At 42.6% G+C, this 11,507-nt stretch overlaps 1 long non-coding RNA gene across 1 annotated transcript in view; it reads right to left on the bottom strand.

Moving 5' to 3' along the window:
• Positions 1-539: 539 nt before the first annotated feature.
• The window catches only part of LOC309612133, a 30,906-nt gene continuing 19,938 nt past the window's right edge, over positions 540-11,507 (bottom strand). Inside the window, exons 2-3 of the long non-coding RNA XR_014234998.1 lie at positions 11,221-11,442; positions 540-9,910 (exon numbers count right to left, since the gene is read on the bottom strand). This is a non-coding gene — a long non-coding RNA (uncharacterized lncRNA). The remainder of the gene's footprint in view (positions 9,911-11,220; positions 11,443-11,507) is intronic.

The following is an 11,507-nucleotide window of genomic DNA, read 5'->3' on the forward strand; positions in this document are numbered from 1 at the left end:
CAACAGATTCGAAACAATGAAAATAATGCAGAAAAAATGTGACGCAGAAACGGGGAGACACAGTCCAGGAATGCTGCAGCCTAGGTCTGCAGGTGTTCATGGAGATGTGAGACTTACTGTCTTCCTTCCTGCCTTGTGGTTATCTTACAGGTAACCTCAGAGGTGAGTGGGTCTTATTAGTAGTAGTAGTAGTAGTAGTAGTAGTAATGTCATGCCTTGGATTAAGGAAGAGGTCCGTCTAGAAGCTTCCGTGGGGCAGTGACATACAATGGAGCAATAACATGTCAATGGAAAAAGAACACAATGGAGAAAACGAACCCCTCTCAGGGCGATTCCTACATGTTCTCCTAAGGGAAGATGGAATGAACATGTCAATAAACCACCTAGCATCATGACAGGAGTTAAGTGAGAAAGGTCATCCCCAAAAGGGGATGCTTAAGAAATAGCCAACAGTCTTTACCACTTGCTGAATTGGGTTGGACCAATTAATTTCAGGAGTTTGTTTTGCTGGATGGGGTTTGCTCTTTGGGAACCAGAGCACTATTAGAGGCGGGGGCTTTCCCTGTCCTCCCTCTTGGATCCTGTCCCAAACAAAAGTCATCCTCTCTGCTAAAGAGATGGTCCACTAGTACTTAAAGAATATTGGTTTGAAAGAATTGCAGGTCGCCAAGTCTCAGTCAGGATGTGTATATGTGTGTCCACATTCCTGATACCATGACCGAGTACACAGCTAGCCCCGCAACTCAGTGATATTAGGCGTTAGTGTGGGAGATTGTCGACTACGAGGACTTCTCCAGTTACAGAATTTCTTCACTGAGAAGTTTTAATAATTTATTGAGACAAATGGACTGAGTTTCTGGAACTGAATTATTCTTGGAAAATCTAGAATATGTGGTCCTCCTACCGGGAGTTTACTGATGTAGTCAAATAGAATCACAAAAGCACTAATCCGACATGCATATCATGCTGTAGAATTGTCACTTTGCTACATAAAATAGATACGTAAGAAGTAGAGAGTTTATATAAATAAAACCAACATTACTTTTGTGACACTAAATCAGAATCTTAGGGTTTTCTCACGTGTCCTCCAATATCTATAGACAGTGTGAATTTTAGTAAATTACCCTCACGTTCCCAAAGCCACATCACTGCCGCTTACACATGGGGAGGTAGAGGGGGTTTGGATTCACTTTTCTCCTACCCATTCGTGTCACAGGCCACACCACTCCCACTAGCTAGAGCCATCACCCAGCTAGCATTACGATTCTAGATGCTAATGTTAAGTATTGAGACTATTATAGAAGCATTCATTTACAACTCGTAAAAGAAAAAAAGCCCTCCTTTCTTTATTGATAAGCTCTTTCCTTTCTCAACCTTGTGAAAAAGTAAAAACATTGTAAACGTTCTACTTCCTTTGGACAATAAGGAATGAAGGGGTTTTTTTTTTGGTTTTTGGTTTTCTAAATATCAGAATTGTTTCAAAGATACTCATTAAAGGCTAAATGGAAAAAACGGACTCAGCAAGAAAAGAGATTCTTGCAGATGGGGAGAACCTGACCTCAACACACTGGCAAGAGACTGGTTTGGACTGTTTTGTTTTGTTAGAACACGTGTCAGGGGGCTTCCCTGGTGGTCCAGTGGTTGGGTGTCCGAGCTCCCACTGCAGGGGGCCTGGGTTCCATCCCTGGTAGGGGAACTAAGATCCTGCAAGCCTGCAGCAAAAAAAAAAAAAAAGAATGTCTGGTTCTCATTTTCTAAAATTGTTAATTGGCTCAGTTTCAATGCTCTTAGGATGGATTCATCCAACACCCAAACAAGCAAAATTACCTAGACTTTTGTGAACGCATTTTCCGTACAAAGAATCCATGTGATTGTGCTTTTTCCTCACTGTTCACCTCTCCATCTCTGAGCACAAGTGCTTTGTCAGGCGACTCACCAACCTGATTACATAAAATTCAAACTGGAATTTGAGCAGGAAGAAGAAAAGGCCTAAAGTAAGTCGTAACATGTTCATTTCTGGAGAATAGAGGAGGTGACAGACACTGCATTTCAGGAAGAGTGAGACCTCACTCAGGAGCAAACACTGGGGAGAGGAGTGGACACAATTCTTAGGGCTTCAGGTGTGCATACGCTTGCAATTAATAAATATGCACCTAAGTTCTGTACTCGAAATAGATACAACTCCAAGCGCACCAAAACAACACTGAAACGTATCATCATAAGGAAGGTCAATTAAGAGGAAGATGGAGGCATTTAAAGGAAACAGTGTGTCAGCACAAGCAAATCTCTGATTAGATTATGTTTAAATATAAATCAGGTAAGTGAGGGCCAACAGAAGATTAGCATGAACCCTTACAAGTAGGTAGGCTGAAGTCCAGCGTGAAATGATCTTGGAAAGATGTTGAGAGCAGTGAAAACACTGTTTGATGTTGTTCTGTTTTAATATTTGTGCTCCACTTATTTAACTTCTCAGTTCCTGTTTCCCTTCCAAAAAATAATGCTAATAATAATAATAATAATAATACCTATCCTATAGAGCTTCCAGAGGATTAAATAACTATCATAGATACAGCACTAAGAACAAAGCCTGACATAAGGATTCAATCAGTGTTATTATTAGCTATTACTGGCACTCTGCTACTTCTATCCATCCAGCTTGTTCCTGGTCTACCATTTATTTATCTTCTGTAATAAATTACTCTCTTCACTGGCTAGAAATTTGTAATAGATGACCTCTACAGTTCTTCTCCATCTTTCAACATTCTATAAATGGTTTCAGCATCTCTCTCTATATGCTGTCTCTCGTGATAGATTATTTGTTCCTTAAGGTCACAGCTCTGTGTTTTAGTTTATTTGATTCCCCAAACTGCCCCACACAGGGCTGGGTACACAGCAAATATTCATCAGATAGTGAGTCTGGAACCTATAAGTCCATGTGTAAGTCCTAGATCTGAAGAAGGTAAGTAGAAGGCTAGGTCTGTCAAAATAATTTATTTAAGAAGTTCCTACCTGGGCCAGAAAAATCTCTTCATCATGAGGATGGATGTGGGCGTTTTACATGAATTATATCATTGAATCACCTACAAATCAGGGTTAAATGTCACTATCCACATTTACCAATTAATAAAATGGAGACTTACAGAGTTTAGGTAACTTGCTCAAGTGCTCATAGCTGGTGTGAGATGAAGCTGAAATCAGATCCCAGGACTGTCTGATGACAAGCCTGTGTTTTACTCACTAGCTCAGACTAAATGCATCTATAATGTGGTAAAAACATGCAGATTGGTATAATCCTTAGTCTCTAACAAAAGGAAATAGGAAAAAGATCACTGTGTTATTTTATGCTAATAAAAATAAAGCTGATGCCTGAGAGTTCTGGCGTCTTATTTCAGGCTGCTGGTGCTTGTGGGGACATGGTAGGTTTTACTCCAGATCACGGACGAGGCTGTCACTGCCTGAACTTGAGCTTGCTGACCCTGCCACTGAGGTCAATAGGTACGAAGCGATTCAGACTGGGGCGCTGCAGTTAAGAGGTTCTGAGCAGGGCTGGAAATCTGAGCCCAGATCAGAAAGGATCTCATTAACAGGACAAGGTTGACGCATGTAGCATCAGCAAAGAATATAAGGCAATAATGTAAATTGGTACATTATGCATTCCTGACTACAAGTAAAATGGTTTCAAAGGAGAGGGCAGGAACCTCTAGGGTCTTCTTTCTATTGCCTTGGCTCCCAACTAGACAGGTATGTTCTATGAAGGTGAAGGCACCCAATTGGGCACATGGACAGCCATTATACACTTTTCAAACGATTGATTCAGGTGTGAAAAAATAGCCCGGATGAAGATGGAAATGTTCTAATACCTGTCCAGCCCTCTGGTCTTCTTTTGCTCTAGAACCGTAGTTCTCAAACTGTGATTCACAGGCCCCTGAGGACCCCCAAGGCCCTTTCAAGGGGTCCTCGAGGTCAAAACTATTTCTATGATACCGCTAAAATGTTATTATTGCCAAAGAAAGAGTTGCTAAAATTGGCTCAGATGACACTTTTTTAGCAAAAAGGTATTTGTTAATTGAGGTGTGTACATTGTTTGTTTAGACATAATGGTATTGCACACTCAATAGACTGCAGTATAGTGTTGACATAACTTTTATGTGCACTGGGAAACCAAAGAATTTATGTGACTCTCTTTATTGTGATATTCGCTTTATTGCAGTGGTCTGGAACCAAACTGGCAATATCTGTGAACCAATATTTTTTCTAATGGCCAACACATGAAGTTAGAAACTATGCATGGCTAAAAGACTTATTCAAAGTACAAGATAGACCTGTGGATTTTAATGTAATAGAATACAAAAAGTTCATTCATATGGTTTCCACTTTGACACTGCAACTAACCTCAAACAGCTGACGCTCGTCAATTTTCCACGCAGGATCAAAGCATATTACCTACAATTATCTGAAAAGGCTGATAAAAATCCTCCTCCTTTTTCCAGCTAAATATCTGTGGAAGCCCAGATTTTCTTCACTCATTTTAGCCAAAACAACATAACACAACAGGCTAAACGCAGAAGCCCTGAATGGACAAACCCCAGGTCACCCAGCTAGAGTGTGGACATCTCACACGTCCAGGTCTCTAAACTCTCTTCCTTGGACAATTCAGAAAAGCCTTTCCCTGTGTCCGCAGACACCCGGTCATCCCTTTCTTTTTTTAAATTTTTTAATTTATTTTTTATATTTTTAATTTTTATTGGAGTATAGTTGCTTTACAATGTTGTGTTAGTTTCTGCTGTACAGCAAAGTGAATCAGTTATACATATACATATACCCACTCTTTTTTAGATCCTTTTTTCATATAGGCCATTAGAGAGTATTGAGTAAAGCTCCCTGTGCTATATAGCAGGTCCTTATGAGTTATCTATTTTATATATAGTAGTGTGTGTATGTCAGTCCCAATCTTCCAATGTATCCCTCCCCACCCCCATTGCCTGGTAACCTTAAGTTTGCTTTCTACATCCATGACTCTATTTCTGCTTTGCAAATAAGTTTATCTGTACCATTTTTTAGATTCCACATGTAAGCCATATCATATGATATTTGTCTTTCTCTGTCTGACTTACTTCACTTAGTATGATAATCTCTAGGTCCATCCATGTTGCTGCAAATGGCAATATTTCGTTCTTTTTTTATGGCTGGGTAGTATTCCATTGTATATATGTACCACATCTTCTTTATCCATTCCTCTGTCGATGGACATTTAGGTTGCTTCCATGTCTTGGCTATGGTAAACAGCGCTGCAGTAAACACCGGGGTGCATGCATCCTTTCAAATTATGGTTTTCTCCAGATATATGCCCAGGAGTGGGATTGCTGGGTCAGGTCCTCCCTTTCTGTTTCCATATCAGAACCCTCTAGAGTAGAGAATTGACAAGAAAAGCACCTCCCTAGGACAGGAGCCAGTAGTTATTCTCAACGCTGTTCTTTTGACCAGGCGGACTTTGGCAAGACTGTTCACACTCCTTGCTTCCTGTCTGCTGCAACAGCGGAGACCACCGCCTCCGAGATGCTGCCTTTTGGGTCCCCGATTACCCCCTTAAATCCGTTATTTCCTATGTGTTCTTCATGTGATACTTTTTCATCTTTTTTCCTACATAAAACATTATTTTCTTATGAAAAACTATGTTCTATTAAAAACGTATTCAGAATGTAAGAGCTGATGTTGAATTCTTTCATTTGTTTGACCATCTCATTGTTGACTTTGCTTTATTACCAAAGTGCCTGCTTTTCCCTTTCATACATATCTAAATCTATAAATGGAGAAACTGAATCATTCACACTATGATCTCTGAGATCACAATGGGGCATTAAAATACCCTATTTGGATTTGAGGGCGTTTATCACTCAGCTGGGGAAGGGTGGGCAGAAGTCAACCACAATTAAGTTACCATGATGTTAGCATTATTCTGATGTTTGTTTGAGATAACTTCTCAGAAATGTTATTCCTCAGGAAGAGAGTTTGATGTGTGTGTGTCTGTGTGTGTGTGTGTGTGTGTGTGTGGGAGAGAGAGAGAGAGAGAGAGAGAGGGAAGATCTAAAACAGAAGATTGGGAAGGAATTCTAGAGATTGTTCTACCATGTGACAAAAATACTGGGTTGAACTACATGAAATTCCCAATATTATACAATTTTGAACTTCAGAACTGGCCATTTTATATGATTCAATATAACTGCATTAAAAGTGAAACAGGTGGGATGTGGGCAGAGGGAGGAGGGGGCCTGGAGTGAGGCAGGACAGGGTTACAAAGTGGAAAATATTGGTGGTCACCCCTGCAGATAGCTCTTGGCCCGGGCAGGGGATTATCTATTCACAATAAGGGTCAAGTCAGTCCAGAAATTTTCTGGGGACTTATTGAGGAAATTCCCTATATAAGAAAGTTCCAGGAGGGCTTCCCTGGTGGTGCAGTGGTTAAGAACCCGCCTGCCAATGCAGGGGACACGGGTTCGAGCCCTGGTCTGGGAAGATCCCACATGCTGCAGAGCAACTAAGCCCGTGCACCACAACTACTGAGCCTGCGCTCTAGAGCCTGAGAGCCACAACTACTGAGCCCGTGAGCCACAACTACGGAAGCCTGAGAGCCACAGCTAGTGAAGCCCCTGCACCTAGAGCCCGTGCTCTGCAGCAAGAGAAGCCACCACAATGAGAAGCCCGCACACCGCAGCAAAGAGTAGCCCCCGCTCGCCGCAACTAGAGAAAACCCACGCGCAGCAATGAAGACCCAACGCAGCCGTAAATAAATAAATAATAAATTTATAAAAAAAGAAAGTTCCAGGAGACTCATTTACTCCTGAAATTGAAGGGTGGATTTAAGGCTCAGGTGGAAAATTTCCCTGTGAATCCTGTGATCTGGGGCTGAGAGAAATACCTAAACCTCAAGGGTGGGGCTGTGATGAGGGAGGAACAGAGCCTCAGAGGGTCAGGTAGATGATGAGGGTTAACAGTGCCTCTGAGACTACACACACGCACTCACACACACTCACACACACACACTCACACACACACACTCACTCACACAGCCCTGAAATGCCCCGGAGAGCATGTAACTGGGACCCATCACATAACTGATTCTCAAGCATCCCCCAGTGAAAGGCCTGACCGTGAGTGTGCTGGGTGTCAACAAATAAGATAGTTCAGATAAAAGGACAACTGAAAGGTGACAGAGCAGAAATCAGGGCTGTGGGCTTTGAAAGAGATCCCCTTACCCCTCTCCTCACATCCCTGTAGCTGTAGGATGATGGTAGCCAGGAACATCCAGGCTGAGAAAAGGCCATGCAAAGTCCCACGTCCCGGTGAAACAGAGCAGGACCATAGCTATGGTCCTTGCCCTTCTCAAGTTCTCTGCCTGTCTTTTATCTGTGGAAAAACTTTCACCAAAGAATAAGTTTAATCAGAGAAGTGAGAAAATGCAGAAGCAAAGAAAAGCAGTCAAACAGGACTATAGTTTATTATTAAATAATAATAGTTTAGTCAGTAAGCAAAGTCAAGGACCTTTAGTTCCTCCTCAAGGGCTCTAGATAATATTCTGAGCCATATCCTGTGAGCTGCCTTGTAGATACTGAAACCTCCACCCAGTGGAAGAAGTGAACTACATGATGACCAGACTGTAGCCGTAACATAAGCTGCCACAATTCCGAGAACTGGCCTCCAGGAAATGGAAACAAACCGACCCTGGAACTGAAGATGAACGGTACCTAAAACCATCAAGATGCTGCTGGTCAGACCACTGATGACCAAGTTCAAGATGCCTGTCAGAGCTGCCTGTGCTGTTTCTGCACAGAGCCCCTTCCCTCCGTCTATAAAAGCTCTTGCCCCCTGATTGCCAGAGGGGCCTCCAAAAAAGCAAACTTTCCTTTCCACCAACCTGGCCTCTTTATTGGCTTCTGAGCAGTAAGCAGCCGGACCCCACTTGCGGTTACACCGGGATCCCTCTCCCCACCTGAGCCAAAATTAGATGGCTGTGCAGATGTTGATAAAAACTGCCGGTTGGACCCTAACTCTTCGCTTTTGAGGACTGAACTAGAGTCCTTCAAACAGTGGGCACGAAGAGTACAGACAGCCAGCCTCAGACTCGCTCAAAATATCTTCCCCAGGGGCCCTCATTAGGTAGCAGGCTGCCCTTTCCAAGAATGTGTTTATCAAAAAAGCAACTGGAAACTGTGCTCTCTCTAGAAGTCTGCTAACGTGCGACGTGAGATAGCCGCACAGGCCTCTATTTGGAGAGCAGGACTGACTATTTATAATAATACCGGCTCAGGCCGTCGGCTCCCCTCTGGGACCTGCCTGCCTGCCAGCAAGATCAGGACGTTCATTCGCCCCCCAGATAGGCGAAGAGCGCTTTGCTACGAACTGCAGAGGCCACAGGTTCTATCCGCAAGCTCTTCCCTGCAAGGGTGGGCCTGGTTTTTGAAGCAAAAGATGAGTTTCCAGGAAGAAACAGTCAAACGAGTCCCTGACAGGCAGCCAGTCTACCCTCCTGGGGATCCCGCCATGATGCTTTCATGAGCTCTCCGCCCCCGTGGGGGCAACGGGAGGGGACCAGGCTGGTTCCAACGTCAGGAGCTTCAGGCAGAACACAAGGGAAGAAAGACGATTCTGTCCTGGAATTTTCAAACTTCGAAGTCAGGCTTCCGTTGTGCGTTTAAATTTTCTAGCCCAAGGAAGGGACTCTCCCATTCACTGGAAGGGGGGATATTGTGCTCTCCTTCTCCAGCTGGTCACTCGCCATTTATGATTCAGGAATTCTGATCCCAGTTCCGTGTGCAACGAATGATCAAGCCCAAGTTTGTGAAAGTGTACAAGAGAAAATAGTATATCCTGGTAATTCAAAATTACAGACCATCTTACAACAGGACAGGTTTGCCCTTCTGCTTCTGGTTTTGCCAAAAGTGCAAGCACTGGGCCTAAACTGGGTTTTCATTTTCATACTTTCCTTCTTTGAGAGTGAAATCCTTGAAAAGTTTCTGATCTCCGCACACACACCCAGGTGGGTCATGCGCTCACGGGACCACGGTCTGAAGGGAGCCTTCGTGCACAGTTTATCACCTTGGAAGAACCATCAGCAAAGCAACCGGCTGACAATGTCCAGAATCCAGCTGCCTCTGAAGGGCCCAAGTGGTGTGGATTTGTGAAAGCAATACCCTAGATAACAGGCAATAAAAAGCTGCTGCTTGTTTTAGAGGAGAGTTCAAGTATAATCACAATGAAAACTGCATCATAAATAGGAAGATCCTGGGGTTTCAGCAACTCTATGAAAAGCTGGTATTGCCTGATTGGGACCAGAAGTCCAAAAGTGAAATGTACAGGGACTTCTCTGGTGCCACAGTGGCTAAGAATCCGCCTGCCAATGCAGGGGACGTGGGTTTGAGCCCTGGTCCAGGAAGATCCCACATGCTGCGGAGCAGCTAAGCCCATGCACCACAACTACTGAGCCTGCGTGCCACAACTACTGAAGCCCGTGCGCCTAGAGCCCGTGCTCCACAACAAGAGAAGCCACCGCAGTGAGAAGCCCACGCACCGCAACAAGGAATAGCCCCCGCTCGCAGCAACGAAGACCCAACGCAGCCAAAAATAAAATTAATTAATTAATTAGTTTTTAAAAAATCTGTTTTTAAAAAGTGACATGTACAAAAACACACGTTTCTGAGTAAGGCATCGGTTGCTCTATTTCCGTCTCCTCTTCCTGAAGTCACCAGAATCAATGTCCCCTTTATCATCCAGTCTGGAGGCTGGACTGTGTTCCAGGGTTTGGACTTGGGCAAAACTAAGCTTGAATGCCGATTCCATCACTTGTAAGAACTAGTAAATTAACTCTGTAAAATTAAGCATTTTACTTCACCTCCCTGAGCATCAGTTTCTTCATCTGCAAAAGAACAAAAATAGACCATAAAATTGTAACGAATAAACGAGGTAATCTAAGAGCTTTTCACCCACATGCTGGGCACGTAGGAAGAGTTTCATGATGCCAGCGATTCCCCCCGGTTCTCCACGGGGATAAGCCTTCCAGTTCAGGCAAACCACGTCCGTCTCCTCTTTCTGGAGCTAATGTCTAAGCATCTTCACCACCCCAGCCTCATTCTCTTCCCTCCCGTTTCTACTCTATACTTCTTTGCCACAATGACAAGCACCATGCTTCCTTGCAAGATGATCTCTGGCAACAAAGAACAAAATGTTAAACTAAGTCAATCCAAGAATATTTATTTTTAAGAACATTTTAGAGTGTAGTACTAGAGATGTATACTTCAGACTTTTCAAAATGGAAGTTATAGTTCTTAAAATACTTTTAAAATGTAGTATCAGAACTTTAATAATCAAAATTGAATTACAATGGATCAAAAATGGAATTTGATCTTCTTTTCCAAAGGCAATTTTGGCTTATATAAAATGAGTACTATTATGCTATAAAATAAAGGGGAGATAAAGGGGATTTACCTAAGGCTTCTGAAATCTTGCAGTTTATGAATGTAAAATCTCTAATGTAACAGGCAGCAATTAAACCAAGCACTAGAAAACCAGCTCATAAAAAAAAACAGAAAAAAATGCAGAAGTAGAAGGATTTTTTTTTAAATAGCTAAAATTAATATGCTGAGAGCTAAGGGAAGATATTATATTCATGAAACAAGAATAGGATTCAATGAAAAGGAGCATTCAAAGATCAAAACAGAGATTTAAAAAAACAAATTTATGATAGCAAAAATGAAAATTCAGTTTAAAGAGGCTGGAAGTTAAAAATTAAAGAAACTCATAGAAAACAGAATAAAAAGAAAAAAGAAGGAAAAATAGAGAAGAAAAATCTAAGAAAATTCATGGCTTCATTCAAGATAATAAGTTGCTCTTTCTTTCTCCAGAAAAAGCAAACAGAGAAAATGAAGTTGAGAAAATAATTAAAGAGACCCTTATCTACATCCTTATCTCTCTCAGGTAGATGGATAGCAGGGGTCCAGATGGGAGAAGAAAGTGTGATACAGGGAGAACTCTCTTTTGCCAGTAGTCCTCGGTGAGTTCTCCAACATCCTAGAACAAAACCAATTACCTCTTGGGTCATTTACAAGTAAAATGGAGATGGCATGGGTGACAAAGAAACACAACAAGAAATCAGGTAGAAGGAAGGGCAAGAAAGCTCCTTCTGGTTCAAACTTCCCATTCTTTGAAGCCTTCACCATTCCTACATACCAGTCACCACGTCAGGATCTACCGAACAGAAAGAACTGGGGAGAGGAGATCAAAGAAATTATGGGTGGGGGGGTCATCCCACCACAGCACTCCAGGAGACACCATTAACCTCATAGTCACGGGAATCATGCCCTCTGGTCTTGAGCAGTGCACAAACCACACAGCCGGTCATGGTGGTCCTGGGGTGGCCAGAACGCTAGTCAGGTGAAGGTTTCTTTATACCTGCTCAGAAATAAGGAGGGAGAGATTAGTATCAAAGTCCCAGAAAAACAACAGCAGTAACAACA

The sequence above is a fragment of the Balaenoptera borealis genome (assembly GCF_965194805.1).
Source record: "Balaenoptera borealis genome assembly, chromosome: 15".
NCBI classification, from domain to species: domain Eukaryota; kingdom Metazoa; phylum Chordata; class Mammalia; order Artiodactyla; family Balaenopteridae; genus Balaenoptera; species Balaenoptera borealis.